Here is a 15,586-nt window from a genome sequence, read left to right as displayed (position 1 = left end):
GGTCCCATAAATAAAAATTTCTTTGTTTTGTTTCAGGTACAAAATTGAAGATAATGGTAATTGTGTCTACATAGATAAGAGAGTCATAAATAGTGCCAAATGTGAAAAAACCAAAAAATATATTTGCAGCAAAAAAAGCTTCTGTCTTTAGAGTTCTTCCATATGGAAAATAAGAAAAACTATCCTTTTTATGCATTATGAACTCATATAGATACATTTTATTTCCCACTAAACATATATTTTCAGATGATTGATGAAAATTTAAATAAAAATTAATTTTGTCTAAATAACTGTTAAGAAGTCTGGAAATTAAGTTGAGTTTTAATGTGATGTGGGTTAGACCAACACAGTTGGTGCTCTGGACTACGGGTATAATGGTGGTCTTGGTTGGCACTGACCCATTAGCAAAGCCTTAATGGAACAGATTGGAAAGTAAAGGGAAGGGAGTGAAAGATGGCTCTGCTTGCCTGAAATCCAGTTAAATCTGCCTAAAAGAAATAACAGAGATGCAGCACTAGGCAAACATTAACAAAGTTTCACTCTGCCTTAATACTACAGACCTTATTTAAGATTTGCAAAGAAGGCCTATACGAGAAATATCCCAAGATTGAAAAGGGACCTTGTATTGCCATCAGAGACCAAATACCCTGGAAATAAAGTTCATGCTGAACCATGGACAACTCCTTATAATTCTCTGGACCCTTAATCAAATTACTGAACTGAAGAATCACATTAACTGAATTTGTGTTGCTGTTTCTAAGAATAGTGAGGGAGTCAGGGATTTGTGATTTTTGAGTCCCAGCAAGAGGAATGTGAGCAGAGATGAAGATGAATGTGAGTAAAGAAGACCTCCTGACATGAGTGAACCATGGAGTTTTCTCTGGATTCTTAGAAGCTCTAGTATTTAAATTCCAGGTAATACGTAAGCAGGTGTTTGAGGAATAGAGAGTAAGGGTTAGCCTCTGTCCATTGTTAAAAATCTCTGTTAACCTAACTTTCTTTTCCTCCTTTTTTTTTTTGTTTACTAACATAATGAGAGATGCTCTTTTGAATATTACCCTATACCATAAACCATGCTAAATATTTTACCCCTCAATGGTGAATACTTTATATCAACTGTTCTTAAATAAACAAGCAAATTAAATCTTATCTAAGATTTATTAAATGATGGAACCACATTTGAAATTTAGTTCTCATGCACATTATAGATTTCTAATTAATATGGAAAAGAGGATAGAAACAATAGAAGTTATGTTTAGCATCATCAAAAGCAAGTCTTGTCAGCATCTTTTCATTCTCTGGACCGACTGGGATTTAGTAGTGTCTAAAATGTGTTAGTAGGCTAAATACAGGCTTTGTTGAAATTTAATTTTCACAAACATCATAAATCCTTATGTGGAAAATTCCAAAGAATCTACAAAATAGATTATAGAACTAAGGAATGACATTTTGGCCAAGTTTCAAGATGCAAAATCATTACACAAAAATCAACTACATTTCTATTTCCTGTAATAACTGAAAAGTAAAACTGTCATTTGCACTGATATAAAAATAGAAATTATTTAGAAATATAATTAAGAATGTATGTGCAAAACTTACTACAAACTACAAAACATTGTTCAGTACAAATTGGTTGTGGTCCAAATAAATGAAAGAAAAACCCTGCTTGTGGTGGAGACTGAATGTCACTAAAATGTCAATTTTTACCAAATTGAGCTATAAATTCAAAGCATCCTGAAAAAATATCTTAGCAGGCTTTTTTTAACATTGACTTAAAGCTTATAAAATAGAAAAATGCCCTAGGATAATAAAAATAAAATATCTTGAAAAATTTCAACTTTTAACATAAATCTATAACAAGATCATGTGGCATTGACATAGGAACTGAAAAGGTATTAATGAAACCCACATAGAGCCAAGAAATGGCCTCAGATTCCTCAACAAATGATTGAGTGAATGAAATAGCCTTTTTGGCATAAGTCTTGAAATAATTGGATGTTCATATTTTTAAAAAATTAACATTGTTATTTATCTCATATCATGTGTAAAACATTTCTCAAGTTGAATCAAAAAATCTAAATGGAAGAGCTGAAACTTTAAAATTTCTCAGAAAACAAAAAACAACAAAGGGGAAAGTCTTTCTGCCTTGAGATAGGTAAAGATTAGATGGAGAAGTCCTCAGATTTCAAACTTTGGGAGAACAAAAGTTATTGATTTGTGTTTATTAAAATGAAGAGCTTTTGATATTTAAAAAATTAAAGCAGTGAGAAATGAAGAGTGAAGCCATGGGTTGGAAAAGAACCCAGAGAAAGGAAAAACCAGAATCCAACATGTATAGAATGGGTAACTCATATCCACAATACCTGATGTACTTTTGCAACTGAATATTAGTCAACCTTATTAAAAATGGATAAGTATTAAATGAGTATGTCACCAAAGAAGATATCTAAATGATAAACACATTAAAAATATGCACAACATGATTAATAATTATAGGATATAAACTAAAAGAAGCACATAAGTGAATAAACATTTGTTAAAATACCTAAAATTAAGAGATTGACAAGAAAAAACTTTGGTGAAGGTGTGCAACATTTGGAATCTTACACATTGTTAGAGAACTGAAAATTATGTACCTATTCTGGAAAACATTTTGACAGATTTTATAAAGCAAACACCATATGACACAGTGATTGTATAAATGAATTTATCCAAAAGAAAGTATACTCTGACAAAATAATATGAAATGTGAATAGCAGCTTCTTAATGTGATAGTCAAATACTAAAATAAGAAATATTTCATTATGTCGGATATAAACATACAATGGGAATACCATTAAAAATTAAAAAGGGATGAACTACTTACATGTACGATGATTTCTGTAAATCTTAAAAGCATTATCATACATTAAATAAACCAGAGATAGACACCACACACTCTCTAATTCATTTAGGTGAAATTCTAGGATAGGTCAAACTATTAACATAAAACCAGGGATCAAAGTCAGGTAGGAAAATGAATGTAAGAGGAAATAAGAAAATTTGAGAAATGATGCAAATGTTTTAAATGATAGTTCTGTGGTGTTTACATGATTCACTTTGTGATATTCTTGTTATGAATGAGTAAATATTTTTCTGTTTGCTTCCCTAAGCTATCAAGTCTGCCTACCTTTATCTGAAATTAGTCTCAGTATTTTTTCCTGGACTGGGAAAGTGCTTTGATTAGTTAATTGTCCTATTTAACATAAAAGGTTGCTCAATACTGTGCTAAGTGAGGCACATAAGTAACTTTCTAGTCCACTCCTCTTGGTCTGAGCCAGTTACCACATTTGCCATGATTAGACCAGAGCTACAAGGTGATGGGTATAAAAGCTGGACAGAGAACAAGTAAGTTTTGGGGGGTGATAAGAAAGAAGTAGAGAAAGGAAAAACCAGAATCCAAGGCAGTTTAGAAGTGTTGAAGCCTTTACTTAAGTGGAAGTCTTTTGTAAGTTGGGGAAGACTTACGAGTGCACAAGTGTACAAAGTTATTTGGGACAAATTTTATGGTATGGGTGTTACATTGCAATAAAGATGTTTTCAAAAGGTACTTTTATAGGTTAAAAAGATTGATGACCATAATTTCATGCGGAATAGAACACAAATTCCCCATCTTGGATTTAGTCAATTTCTGGTTGAATTAAACAAATGTATTCCTAAATTATCTCAATTCCATTAATGTCTTCAGCTGTTGCCCCAACAACAGTTTTATTGTTTGTTTGTTTGTTTGTTGTGGTGCAGGGGATTGAACTCAGGGACTTTTTATCACTGGATATGTCCCCAACCTTTCTGACTGGACTTCATAGTGTAATTTTTCTATTTCGTCTTTGGCTGCAATTAGTGGGTTTTGACATAGTGTATACTGTATCAGAGCCCAAGGGTCCCACTTTTACTGAAGATCTTACTAGAGTGGTGTTCCTCTGACAGATCAGGCAGTTCCATTGTAGATAGCAGAGTATGTAGAATGTACCCTCTGTGGCTACTCTTCCATTCTTATCATTAATGTGTGGTCTGAAAGGGCAAAGAGTCACAAATACCAAGTTCCCTAGTAGATGGTGTGTTTACAATCTTTTTGTTGCTCTTTTTACTGTTACTATAGAGGTGAATTTTTAGAACAGGTCTTCAGCCTTCCTCCCTTGACCCCTACCAATGTCTACATGTGGCCAGGTTATTTGCTGGTCTTTTATCTCCCCCATTCTTTAAGCACAGACAACAACAAATGCCTGTTGAATAGGACAAATCAAGAGCTGGGATGGAGGGAAGCCCTCTTGTGTTTTTAGCAGCTGTCACCACCAACTCCCTTTTTCTTCCAGGTCATGGGGTGTGTCCATAAGAAAGGAGGAAGGATCCTGCCTGCATTTCCCTAGCATGGCATTTAGTTTTTCACGGAGTCTCTGTCCCCGGAATTGCTTCTTTAGGAAATCATTTAATCTTTGGCTTCATTATTCTCACATCCTTTTCCTAACTAGTTTCCTGCACTTCTGGAGACTGAAAAAGACCACAGAGAGGTGGTGTTGGCCGTGGGGGTGGAGAAACAAGCAAAGCTTCCCTCCCAGGGGCTCTCCTGGAGAAGAGAAATCAACTGCTCTCTTAAGTTGACTACCTAAATCAAGTGTTTTGATCCCAAGCCCAGAGTGTCAGTGCTCTTTCACTTCCCAATTCCATAAGAGCAGTGGGTGACCACGAGCTATGGAGAAACACCTGCAGGAAGGAGGCTCAGCTCTACCAAGAGGAAGGGAACCAGCAAGACTGGGAGGGGAAGTACTGTGATGCAGCTGGAGCTCCGCTTCAGCTGCAGGGTCTGGATCCAAGTCTTCGCTCTGGGATACCTAATCTAGGACCTCAGGGCCGGCTCTCACACCTGGAGAAAACATCCTGCACAGGACCCAGACAGACTACTACAACAATCTAGTTGCCTGTCTTCTTCAGATGGAGCTAGTGCACTACCAACAAATGACAGTACAGTCAGAAAGTTTCAGAGAGTTCCATCATGTGCTTTTAAGACACCAAGTGTCTTTAAAGGACAGCCTGATAATGCGAAGGCCTTGTATCAGGCTGGGGTAGCTCTCTTTCATCTGCAGGACTATGACCAGGCTCAGCACTACCTACTGGCTGCTGTCAAATTGGCAGCCTAAAGATGCCGATGTCCGGAGGTACCTTCAGCTAATGCAGTCAGAACTCAGAAGCTACCATAGGAAAGAGAAGCAGCTGTACCTTGGCATGTTTAGTTAACAAAGAAGAATGGTGCTCCTCCACTTGAACTTAGGTGAACCATTAAAGACCCATCAAGGGGAAACCTGAGCCTGAGCAAGAGAAATTAATGTATACCTCTGACCCAGGTGGATTTCTGTGTTTTTTTTTCCCCCTATTCTGAAACTCTGTACTACTTAGACCTTCTATGTCTTTTTTAATTTTTTTTGGTCTATCCATCTGTTTATTTGCATAACTTTCAATATGTATTATTGTTGGCAATATTTGCCTTGAAAAATACACCAGAAAATATTCATCAGCTACAGGTGGAATTAATCATTTTTCTGGCATAGATTTAATGATGGATGTTGCTAGGTGTATTCATATTCAGAGGAGAATGCTAAGGTAAGGATAGACAGAAAGCAGTTTCTTCTATTGTTTTCTCAGCTATCCACAGCCAAACAGGAAAACATATATATTTTTTGTGGAACTAGACATTATAAATTAGACCAAAATGTATTTAAATGAAAGATTTGAAATTAATCATTTTGATTTAAATTAATTCCTTTTTCTCCTCCATATTTCATGAACATTCAGATTCTTTTTCCCCTGCAAAAGTACACCTGGTTTCTCTTTTTTCCCTGGTAATTCTAGTTCTTGCTTTTGCTTATATTCTTAAAAACTTTGGAGTCATGCATTTAAGTATTTATTTAATAACCCTTCAGCCCTCGTATCTCCCACCAAAAAATGCCTGAGTAAATGTTTTAATTTTTAATAGATGCACATCTATAGTATGCTTGTTTCTCTAAAAAACTTAGGTTATATTAACAAGTCTTCTAGAAACAATACCATAATAGAGCAGGATAAAAACTTTAATGCCTTCTTTACCTGTCCTTATATTTTGTAAGAACACAGGTCTTTATAGAGGAGAGAAACAATAAGGAAGAGTTGTTATTTATTGGTGTCTTTAAAGCACCTGATGGAACTCTCTGGAAGTCGCTAGGCAGTGGTGCAGGTTGCAGATCTAGTGCTGGCCTACCTCAGTAGAAGACTCCATCAACCAGGAGCTCCTTTGTCATTCTGTTTACTCATTGTGGATAATGTCTATGATGATGCAGGTACTAAATAGTAAGTGAGACCATACATCATACATTCCACTTTTATAAGCAGAGGTAATAAGCAAGTGCCATTAGCCAGTATAAAACCATAAAACAAAACTGATTTCAGAAAAGAAAAACTAAACACTCTAGTTCCTTATCAATAATACCCCTCTCCCAGTGCATTAAACTCCTCTTTGTTAAATAACATGACCATCAGTTACAGCAGAAAGTTTTCCTACCAAGTCATCATATGAAGTCCAAAGACAGAACTAATAAAAGTTTAGAGTTATTGATGAAATTTTGTCATGGTGAATCTTATCAAGTCTGTTTAGCCAGTTTATCCTTGATTTCTATAGTTTCCTATAAAATTCCTATAAAATTACTATAGTAATTTTATATCTACTGATTTCCACCCTTCCCCTTGATTATAAATCCCTACTTGTCCTTGTTGGAGTAGGAATTAAGTCCAGTTCCTGTCATCTCCCACTGGAAGACCTGGTTACAGTGATTCCTATACCAATTGATATGACCTTGTGAATACAGTATACCTTACTATGCTTTATTATTATTTTTTTAAATTTTATCATGTTTTGTTTGGGGTTTTGTTTTATGATGTTCTGCTGCATTTTTCCTCCTTTAATTCTCTTAATGTTATACTTAGGATTTCTTATCTTTTTGGTGTTCTTTTGCATTTTTAAATACCAGTTTTATTTTTTCTCATTGATTCAGAAAAGTTTACTGTAACTATTTTTTTTTTGAGAAAATTTAAAAGGAAGGCCAAAGAACATTTTGAAAATTCAAAAAGAGAAAAGAAAGAAAACAGGGAAAATAGATACATAAAATAAATATTAAAAGGAGAAGAGAGTAAAGAAAAAATATATATACAAATCAGCAGATAAGAAAACCTTGATAAAAAGCAAAAGTATTTGTTTCTGCCAAAGTGGCCACTCACATGGGCAAGAGAGGGTGTTCCCTATATATGCTGATCAGAATTTCTTTCTGTGTCCTCAACAAGCAACCAGTGGAAGTAGTTTGGGACTGGAACCAGTAGGAATAGCTCTCAACTGCACTGCTCACCAGGATAAGATAATATAAACTGCAAAATTTCAGAAATTTACTCTGAAAAGATTACTCAAGGCAATCTCAGGGTTGGGCTGACACCAGGCTCTGAGTCAGAGTCTGTGTCTTGTGCCCATTGTGAAACCCACTTGGAAGGAAGACCAAGTGAGTACACTGGGAAGGAGAAGTCCAGCAGAACTCACACAATCCATAGCACCAGTGTCACCTTCTAAGATACAGCTTCTACTATAACCACATATGCCTGCTCAGTCCCCAGAACTCCTTCAGCTAGTCACCTAGTATGTCTGTCCTAAACAGGAAGTAGGTTCTGCTTCATTCCATGTCACTCACTGGTTTCCCACTACATAGATTTTTCAGTGGGTTTGTTTCAGTGGGACTACCCTGGGGCTAAACTGGGTCTCAAGGTAGATGTCCACTGGGACAGTGTAGTGATGTTTGCTGTAGGTTCCCAGGGACAGGAAAATGCAGAGGTTTTTGATTTGCACAACAGCAAGTTCAGATGCAACCTTCTCAAAATGGCTCATTTTTACAGAACTATGAGCATAAATTGGAAAGTACAAAGGACTTCTCTAGTGCCAGCCGGTTATGCACATCCCAGATCCAGCTGTGTTCAGTCTTCCCATCTGCACTGTGTTAAATTCTGTGCCAGCTGTGCTTATTGGGTCTCCTTCTTTCTCTGCTGTTCCTGTCCTTTGCCATGCTGGCACAAGTGTGGCACTGTAGCTCTTTCTTGCTTTCTCTATTTTTTGTATTTGTTCTTTTTAGTCATACATGACAGTAGAATGTATTTTGACATACATACATGTAGTATAACTTCCCATTCTTGTGGTTGTACATGATGTGGAGTTACACTGGTCATGTATTCATATATGAACATAGGAAAGTTATATCTGATGATTCATTGTCTTTCTCATTCCCTTCCCCACCTCTCCCTTCCTGCTATTCTGCTCTGTCCAATCTGGTGAAAACAACCCCCCCCAACCCCTGCACCCCTCATCTATTGTGAGTCAGCATCTGCATTAACAGAGAGAACATTCAGCCTTTGGATTTTTGGTATTGGCTTATTTCACTTAGCATCATAATTTCCAGTTTCATCCATTTAACTAAAAAACATAATTACATTCTTGTTTATGGCTGAGTAATATTTGTGTATATATACCATATTTTCCTTATCCATTCATCTGTTGAAGAGCACCGAGGTTGGTTCCATAGTTTAGCTATTGTGAATTGAGCTGCTATAACCATTGATGTGGTTGCATCACTGTAGTATGCTGATTTTTAAGTCCTTTGCATGTACACTGAGGAGTGGGATAACTGGGTCAAATGGTGGTTCCATTCCAAGTTTCCTGAGGAATCTTCATATGGCTTTCCATAGTGTTGCACAAATTTTCAGTCCCACCAACAGTGTATGAGTGGACATTTCCCCCCACATCCTTCCTAATATTTATTGTTACTTGTATTCTTTATAACTGCCATTCTGACTGGAAGAAGATAAAATCTTAGCATAGTTTGAATTTGCATTTCTCTATTGCTAGTGATGTTGAACATATTTTCTTATATTTGTTGATTGATCGTATTTCTTCTTCTGTGAAGTACCTGTTCAGTTCCTTAACCCATTTATTGATTGGGCTTTATTTATTCATTTTTTGGGTGTTAAGTTCTTTGAGTTCTTTCTGTGGGATGGAGGGAAGCCCTCTTGTGTTTTTAGCAGCTGTCACCACCAACTCCCTTTTTCTTCCAGGTCATGGGGTGTGTCCATAAGAAAGGAGGAAGGATCCTGCCTGCGTTTCCCTAGCATGGAGGTTAATGCTATATCTGAGGTAAAGGAGCAAAGATTTTCTCCCATTCTGTAGGCTCTCTCTTCACATTCTTGATTGTTTCCTTTGCTTTGAAGAAGCTTCTCAGTTTGATACCATCCCATTTATTGATTCTTGATATATTACTTATTATGCTTTTGAAGTCTTGTTGAAGAAATAGGATCTGAAACCAACATGATGAGCCTATTTTTTTTTTCTAGTAGGTGCAGGGTCTCTGGTCTAATTCTTAGATCCTTGATCCACTTGGAGTTGTGTTTTGTGCAGGGTGAGAGATAGGGGTTAAATTTTATTCTACTACATGTGTATTTTCAGTTTTCACAACACCATTTGTGGAAGAGGCTAACATTTCTCCAATGTATGTTTATGGCACCTCTGACTAGCATGAGATAACTGTATTTATGTGGGTCTGTCTCTGTGTCTTCTATTCTGTTCCACTGGTCTATGTGTCTGCTATAGTACCAGTACCATGCCATTGTTTTTACTATAGCCCCATAGTATAATTTAAGATCTTGTATCATCTCCACCTTCTCTTCCACTATTCAGAGTCTGGATTTCTCCAAGGCTCTGTATGTCCACTATTGTACTTCAGCATTTTCCCATAGGCATGTGCCTCAATGAATAGTTGCTTTCCAATTGTTTTGATTCCAATGCACAGAGAAGCAGGCAAGTGCTGGTTGCTTCTGATTTGCTGTCTTCAAAAGTATTTATTAATTTAATTCAAGTTTTATCATATTCTTTGCCTTTTTCAAAAAAAAAACATGCTCTCAGTTAAAGTGTAGAATCATGTTCTTATCTTTATTGGTCTTAAATTCTCAGATGAAAAAAAAAATTCTCAGATGATCAACAGATTAAAAAAAAGCAATATTTTTTTTCATTGAGAGTGAGTTAATGTTAAATACACTATGTTCTATTATTTATGTTTAATTCTCACAAAATTGGGAGAAAGATGTAATTATGAAATCCATTTATAGACAAAGATATAATGATTAGAGTAAGTTGATTCTCACACATAATAACTTCCAGAATCAGGATCAAAAGACTTGTCTAGTGCTGATGCCTCATAAATTGTAATCATCTTATGCAATGATATCATTTATTTGTTTTAATTTCTTTTGGATCGAGAGTAAGTTATATTATTTATAGTTGTTTGTTGATATCTTCCTCCTTCCTTCCCTCCCTCCCTATTTTCCTTTCTTCTCTCTTTTTTTCCCTTTCTTCTCTCTTTTTGTAGGAAAATCAAAAGTTTTTCTCTACCATCTTAGAATTTTTCTGCTGAGTAGGAGAATTAAGTTGACATGGAGATAGACAGGAGAAAAGCATCCACTTTTATATCATACAAATTTTATGCAGAAAAGAAATCTTCATAAAAAAAGACTCAAAGACTCAGAATTGAACATGCATATTTAATTGGGAAAATTAATATATTGTGAACATATGATAAGATAAAAGTTTTGGATATGGTAGGGAAGTAACCAGGAGGTTTAATGAGGTTTGTTTATACAAATTTCCCTTAGCTTCAACTCTCCACTCATGATGTAAGAGTATTACTTTTCCTTCTGGTTTAGAAAGAACACTTTTCACATGGGAATTTCAGGCCCTTCTTCTTTAAATGATGGAAGGGCACCCACACTTAAAACAATATAGAAGCTTTGGTTCCTGTCATCCTTGAGGAACAGGCTATACCAGTTCCTGTAGAAACCATTGAGACCCCTAGCTTGTCATTCAGGTAGTTTTAACATCATTGCAGTTCATGGTCTTCGTCATTGACCTAGTGACTAGAACATATCAACGACTTAGACTTTGAACATAAAAGAAAATTGTCAAATATGGTTTTCTCACAATTTCTGAAGAGGTGGAAATTGCCTTTGAAGATAATTAGAGGCCATGTAGATTATAGAATTTCAATAACACGATTAAAATATAACTTCTTAGACATGTGTAACTGATAGGGTGAAATAAAAAATGTTCTGATAATATTATCTCAAAGATATCTGTGCTGTTTGTGCTAGAAAAAAATGAAGACATCAGAATTTAGAATGTGAATTTTAAAATGTGAAATGATTTGGTTGAGAAGCATATTCCACAATGTGCTCTAAAATATTAACTAATGGATGACACCTTGTGCTTGTGAAAGGAATTTTTGAAGAAATATACAGGAACTTCCATGCACTGGATTGGGCTGAGCAGGAAAGTGGGAGAGTCTTGGAAATGGACAAATGATACCACATTCAATGCTGTGTAAGCTTCAAATTTAGTATGAAAATTTTTATGATTATGTTGTAGAAAAATTTAAATAATTTGAATAGTGATATTAAAAATATATCTTTTTTTATGTGTTAAAGAGAACTTCGTACGAAACTTTCAATCTCCAATCTGACATATGCCTCTTAACAAATCTCATAGTTTTTTTTTAAATTCATTCAATGTCCACTTTAAGCAATTTACTTATTTTAAACTTTAATTTAATTTTAAGTATTTTTAATTTCTGTAACAGTTCCTTGCATGAAAGTTGCCTCCTCACTTATATACCATTTTTCCTAATAACAAGGGGTATAAGACTCTTCTTTCAATCCATGTATTCCTCCCTAATTTTTTAAGTTAGTGCTAGACAGAAAAGTGACAGCCAATTAGACAAATATTGAAAGCTTGGTTATATCATACTTATTATAAAAATATTTAAATATCAACAGAGCTAATTAACAAAAACTATATTACATGTGTTCTTTTGGTTTTACTGTCTGTATTTCAACAACACCAAATAAATATGAACCTTATTCTTTACTTTTAGTAAAATAAATGTATTCATTAAATTTATGCCTGGAAGCTACTTTTTAATTTACAGAGATCTTTTGATTTAGCAAACATTCTTTTTCTAAATAGAAAAATGATAGATAACATAGAAGAATGAAAGGAAAAGAAGGAAAGAAGCAAGACAGATAGAGTGGGCAGTAGGAGGAAAAGGAAAGATAAGAAAAGGGCCAAGCATGACAGAGCATACCTGTAGTCCCAACTACTTAGGATTCTGAGGCAGGAGGACTGCAAGTTTGAGGCCAGCCTCAGAAATTTAGCAAGATCCTCAGCAATTTAGCAAGACCCTGTCTCAAAATAAAATTTAAAAGGACTGAGAATGTAGCTCACAGCTAAAGCACCCCTGGACTCACCAGTCTAAAAACAAACAAACCAAACAAAAAAAAACAAAGAAAGAAATGGACATAAACCTGTCTTCATCAGTCTATACACTTTTTCTCCACATTGTTCTGAATAGAAGTACAGATTATAACTCCAAAAAATACCAAATTCAGTATTATTTTCTTTTATTGAACCATTTTTTTTTGTGAAAACATATGATATCAGGTAATATATCTTCTGGAAACTTGGTGTTTTTAAATATGTTTCAAATCACTGTGTTCTTAATTTTCTTTTTGATTATAGATGTATATAGCTCCCAAACGGACTTAGATTATTTCATTTCAGGTTTGAAATAAAAGGGGATGGATTCTTTTTATTCCTGAATGCTGATGGAGTCCATAGTTCCAGGGGATTAATTTATATCAAGTGAATTTGCAGCATACCTAAGTATTTGTAGAGTATAGAAAACTAGAAAATGACTATCTTACTTCTGAGGTAAAGGAAAGAACTAGTTAAGCAGAAATTGCTTTTTATTTATTATGTTTTGAAGCAGACAGCTTTTCAAGTATTAAACAGAAGAAACCAAATTTTATGAATAAATGGAAAATTATACATAGAACCTCATAAATTCATAATACATAAGTGCCCAATATGTGCAAATTTCAAAATATTTTAACTCTACTACATAAGAGATCAGATCAAAGCAATAATAAATAATTAGATGAACTGTGACTACAATGATGGTTATGAAAAATGAATTTAAAAGTATCTATATTGATAGGCCAACTAAGGATTATAGCTTAATAGTTAAAGAAATTTATGAGCTCTCTACATGTGAATGTTAAAAAAAAATACTAACCATACTGTCCTTGGCTTAAATGTTACCAGACAGTCACCCATGAATGGCTATTTACTTCAACAATATCCTGAAAACAAGGGAATGCGTACCAGGAAAGATATTGACTCTGTTTTAGTTTGTTTGGTCTGCTATAACAAAATACTTTTATTTTTACTTTTATATATAAAAATACTTTTACTTCTTATAGTTGTAGAGGCTATAAGTCCAAGATCCAGGCATTCAGATTCAATGTCTGGTAAGGGCTCCCTTTTTGTTTCAGATTTCTTATCTTCTTGCTGTGTCCTCATGGTTGAAGGGTCAAAGCAGCTCACAAAGACTTCTTTTGTAAAGGTACAATCCTGTTCATGAGGGCTCCACTCTTATGACATAATTGCCTCCCAGTGTTATCACCTCCAGATATTATCACAGTAGTGGTTAAATTTTAACTAATGAATTTTGTGGGAACACAAACATTCAGACCATGGTACCTGTAAAGAATAAACACTGATAAATGGCCAAGATTATATATTAAAATTATAATACTTAGATTATGAAATGAAAATTAAAATTATAAATATAAGAAGTGACCAAATCATTGACAGGTAAAAAAAACTTGATCTTCCAAGTAATAAAAAGTAAATAAGATGTTGGGGCTGGGGATGTGGCTCAAGCGGTAGCGCACTCGCCTGGCATGCGTGCGGCCCGGGTTCGATCCTCAGTACCACATGCAGGCGGAGATGTTGTGTCCGCCAATAACTAAAAAATACATGATAAAATTCTCTCTCTCTCTCTCTCTCTCTCTCTCTCTCTCTCTCTCTCTCTCTCTCTTTCTGTCTCTTTAAAAAAAAAGTAAATAAGATGTTAATGACCCATTCATGGGCACATCCTAAAACTCAAATTCTGTAGAATATGAAAAAATTATATCCAAACTGCTTTATTACCTTGGTTTAAGTTTAATTTTCTGCCTAGGTAAATGTAATCTGTAAATGCAAGAAGGTAAATGTAGTCTATAAATGAGTATAGGCAAATAGAGTACAGAAGTAGAGGAAAACAGCATCTAGGATACAGTGTAAACAAATAGGAACACACAGACAAGCCCATTCCTCACACTAATAGAGGGTGACTTCACGACATACTAACAGGTAAAACCTAATTTCCAGATAAGTCCCCCCTTTAAATGTTTTGCCAGGCAGTATATGCTAATTTAAATGACTAAGTTATCTTGGCAAATACTATCATGTAATGAAGTATGGGCAAGTTACATTAGAGTACCATGTTGTTACCAAGAAAACTGGAAAAGTACTGGTATGGTGAACTGTTTTAATGTATAAACTATTGGCTCAGTTTAAGTTCCAGTTTTACGTAATTCTATATAATAGCTTTTATTTTTCTTGTTCATTAATGATTAACAAGTTCATTTGATTAACTGTTTAGTAATTAAGAGTAACAGTTAACTCATTCCTTTTCCATATTTCTTCTTTGACTCACAGTTATTAGGGCATAAATTTCTGATGGCTTAGAAGGAAATTTCTTGAAGGAATTAATTACCTCTCTTATAGAATGGATAGGTACTGCTGGATTTATTTTGAAATATGAATGTGATTTGAACAAATGAGAAGAAAAATAAGAAACTTTATGTAGAATTTCTGTTAGAAAACTGTGAGAGTTAAGACAATTTTCAATTTAATCATGTTTATACATAACGTTGATGAAAGAAGAATAAATTGTGAAATTATTAAAAGGAAATAAATTGTGTTTCAGCCAGCCTTTTGTTTCTGTGATCAATATACTTAACAAGATCAACTTGGAGGGGGAAATTTACTTTGGCTCAGAATTGCGAGGTTCCGTCCATAATCGGCCAACTTCATAACTCATAACTTCATAACTCTGGGCCCCAGATGAGGCAGAACATCATGGTGGAAAAGCATGGCAGATGAAAGCTGCTCATTTTATAACAGCCAGGAAACAGAGAGAGCTCCACTCACCAGGAAAAAAAAATAATTTCAAAATCATGCAACAAGTGGCCCCCTTCCTCCAACCATAACCTACCTACCACTCAGTTAATTAGTGTCAGTGGATTATTTGACTAATAGGTTAAAACTCTTAGAATCTAATAATTTCACTTCTGAACATTTTTACACAATTAGCTTTGGGGGATACCTCATATCTAAACCCAAACAGAATGCATGAAACTTCAAATAGTCATTCATGCTGATAGCATTTAGCACTTTATTATCAGTTGTAAGTTTGGTTTCTTATAACTGATAATAAAGATAGATGAAAGAACAATTAACACAAGGGAAAAGCCAGTGAAGAAAGAAATTACATACTTATATCTATGTGCCTAGTCTGCTATTTCACCAAATGCTCAAAAGCAATTATAATTCAAGAAC

At 34.8% G+C, this 15,586-nt stretch overlaps 1 pseudogene; it reads left to right on the top strand.

Moving 5' to 3' along the window:
* The first annotated feature begins 3,359 nt into the window (after positions 1–3,359).
* Positions 3,360–5,271, top strand: LOC143398363 (tetratricopeptide repeat protein 9C pseudogene; annotated as a pseudogene).
* Positions 5,272–15,586: the final 10,315 nt, after the last annotated feature.

The sequence above is a fragment of the Callospermophilus lateralis genome, chromosome 4 (assembly GCF_048772815.1).
Source record: "Callospermophilus lateralis isolate mCalLat2 chromosome 4, mCalLat2.hap1, whole genome shotgun sequence".
Classification (NCBI taxonomy): domain Eukaryota; kingdom Metazoa; phylum Chordata; class Mammalia; order Rodentia; family Sciuridae; genus Callospermophilus; species Callospermophilus lateralis.
Note: the sequence above shows the minus strand (reverse complement) of the source record. Positions and strands in the feature narration are given on the sequence as shown.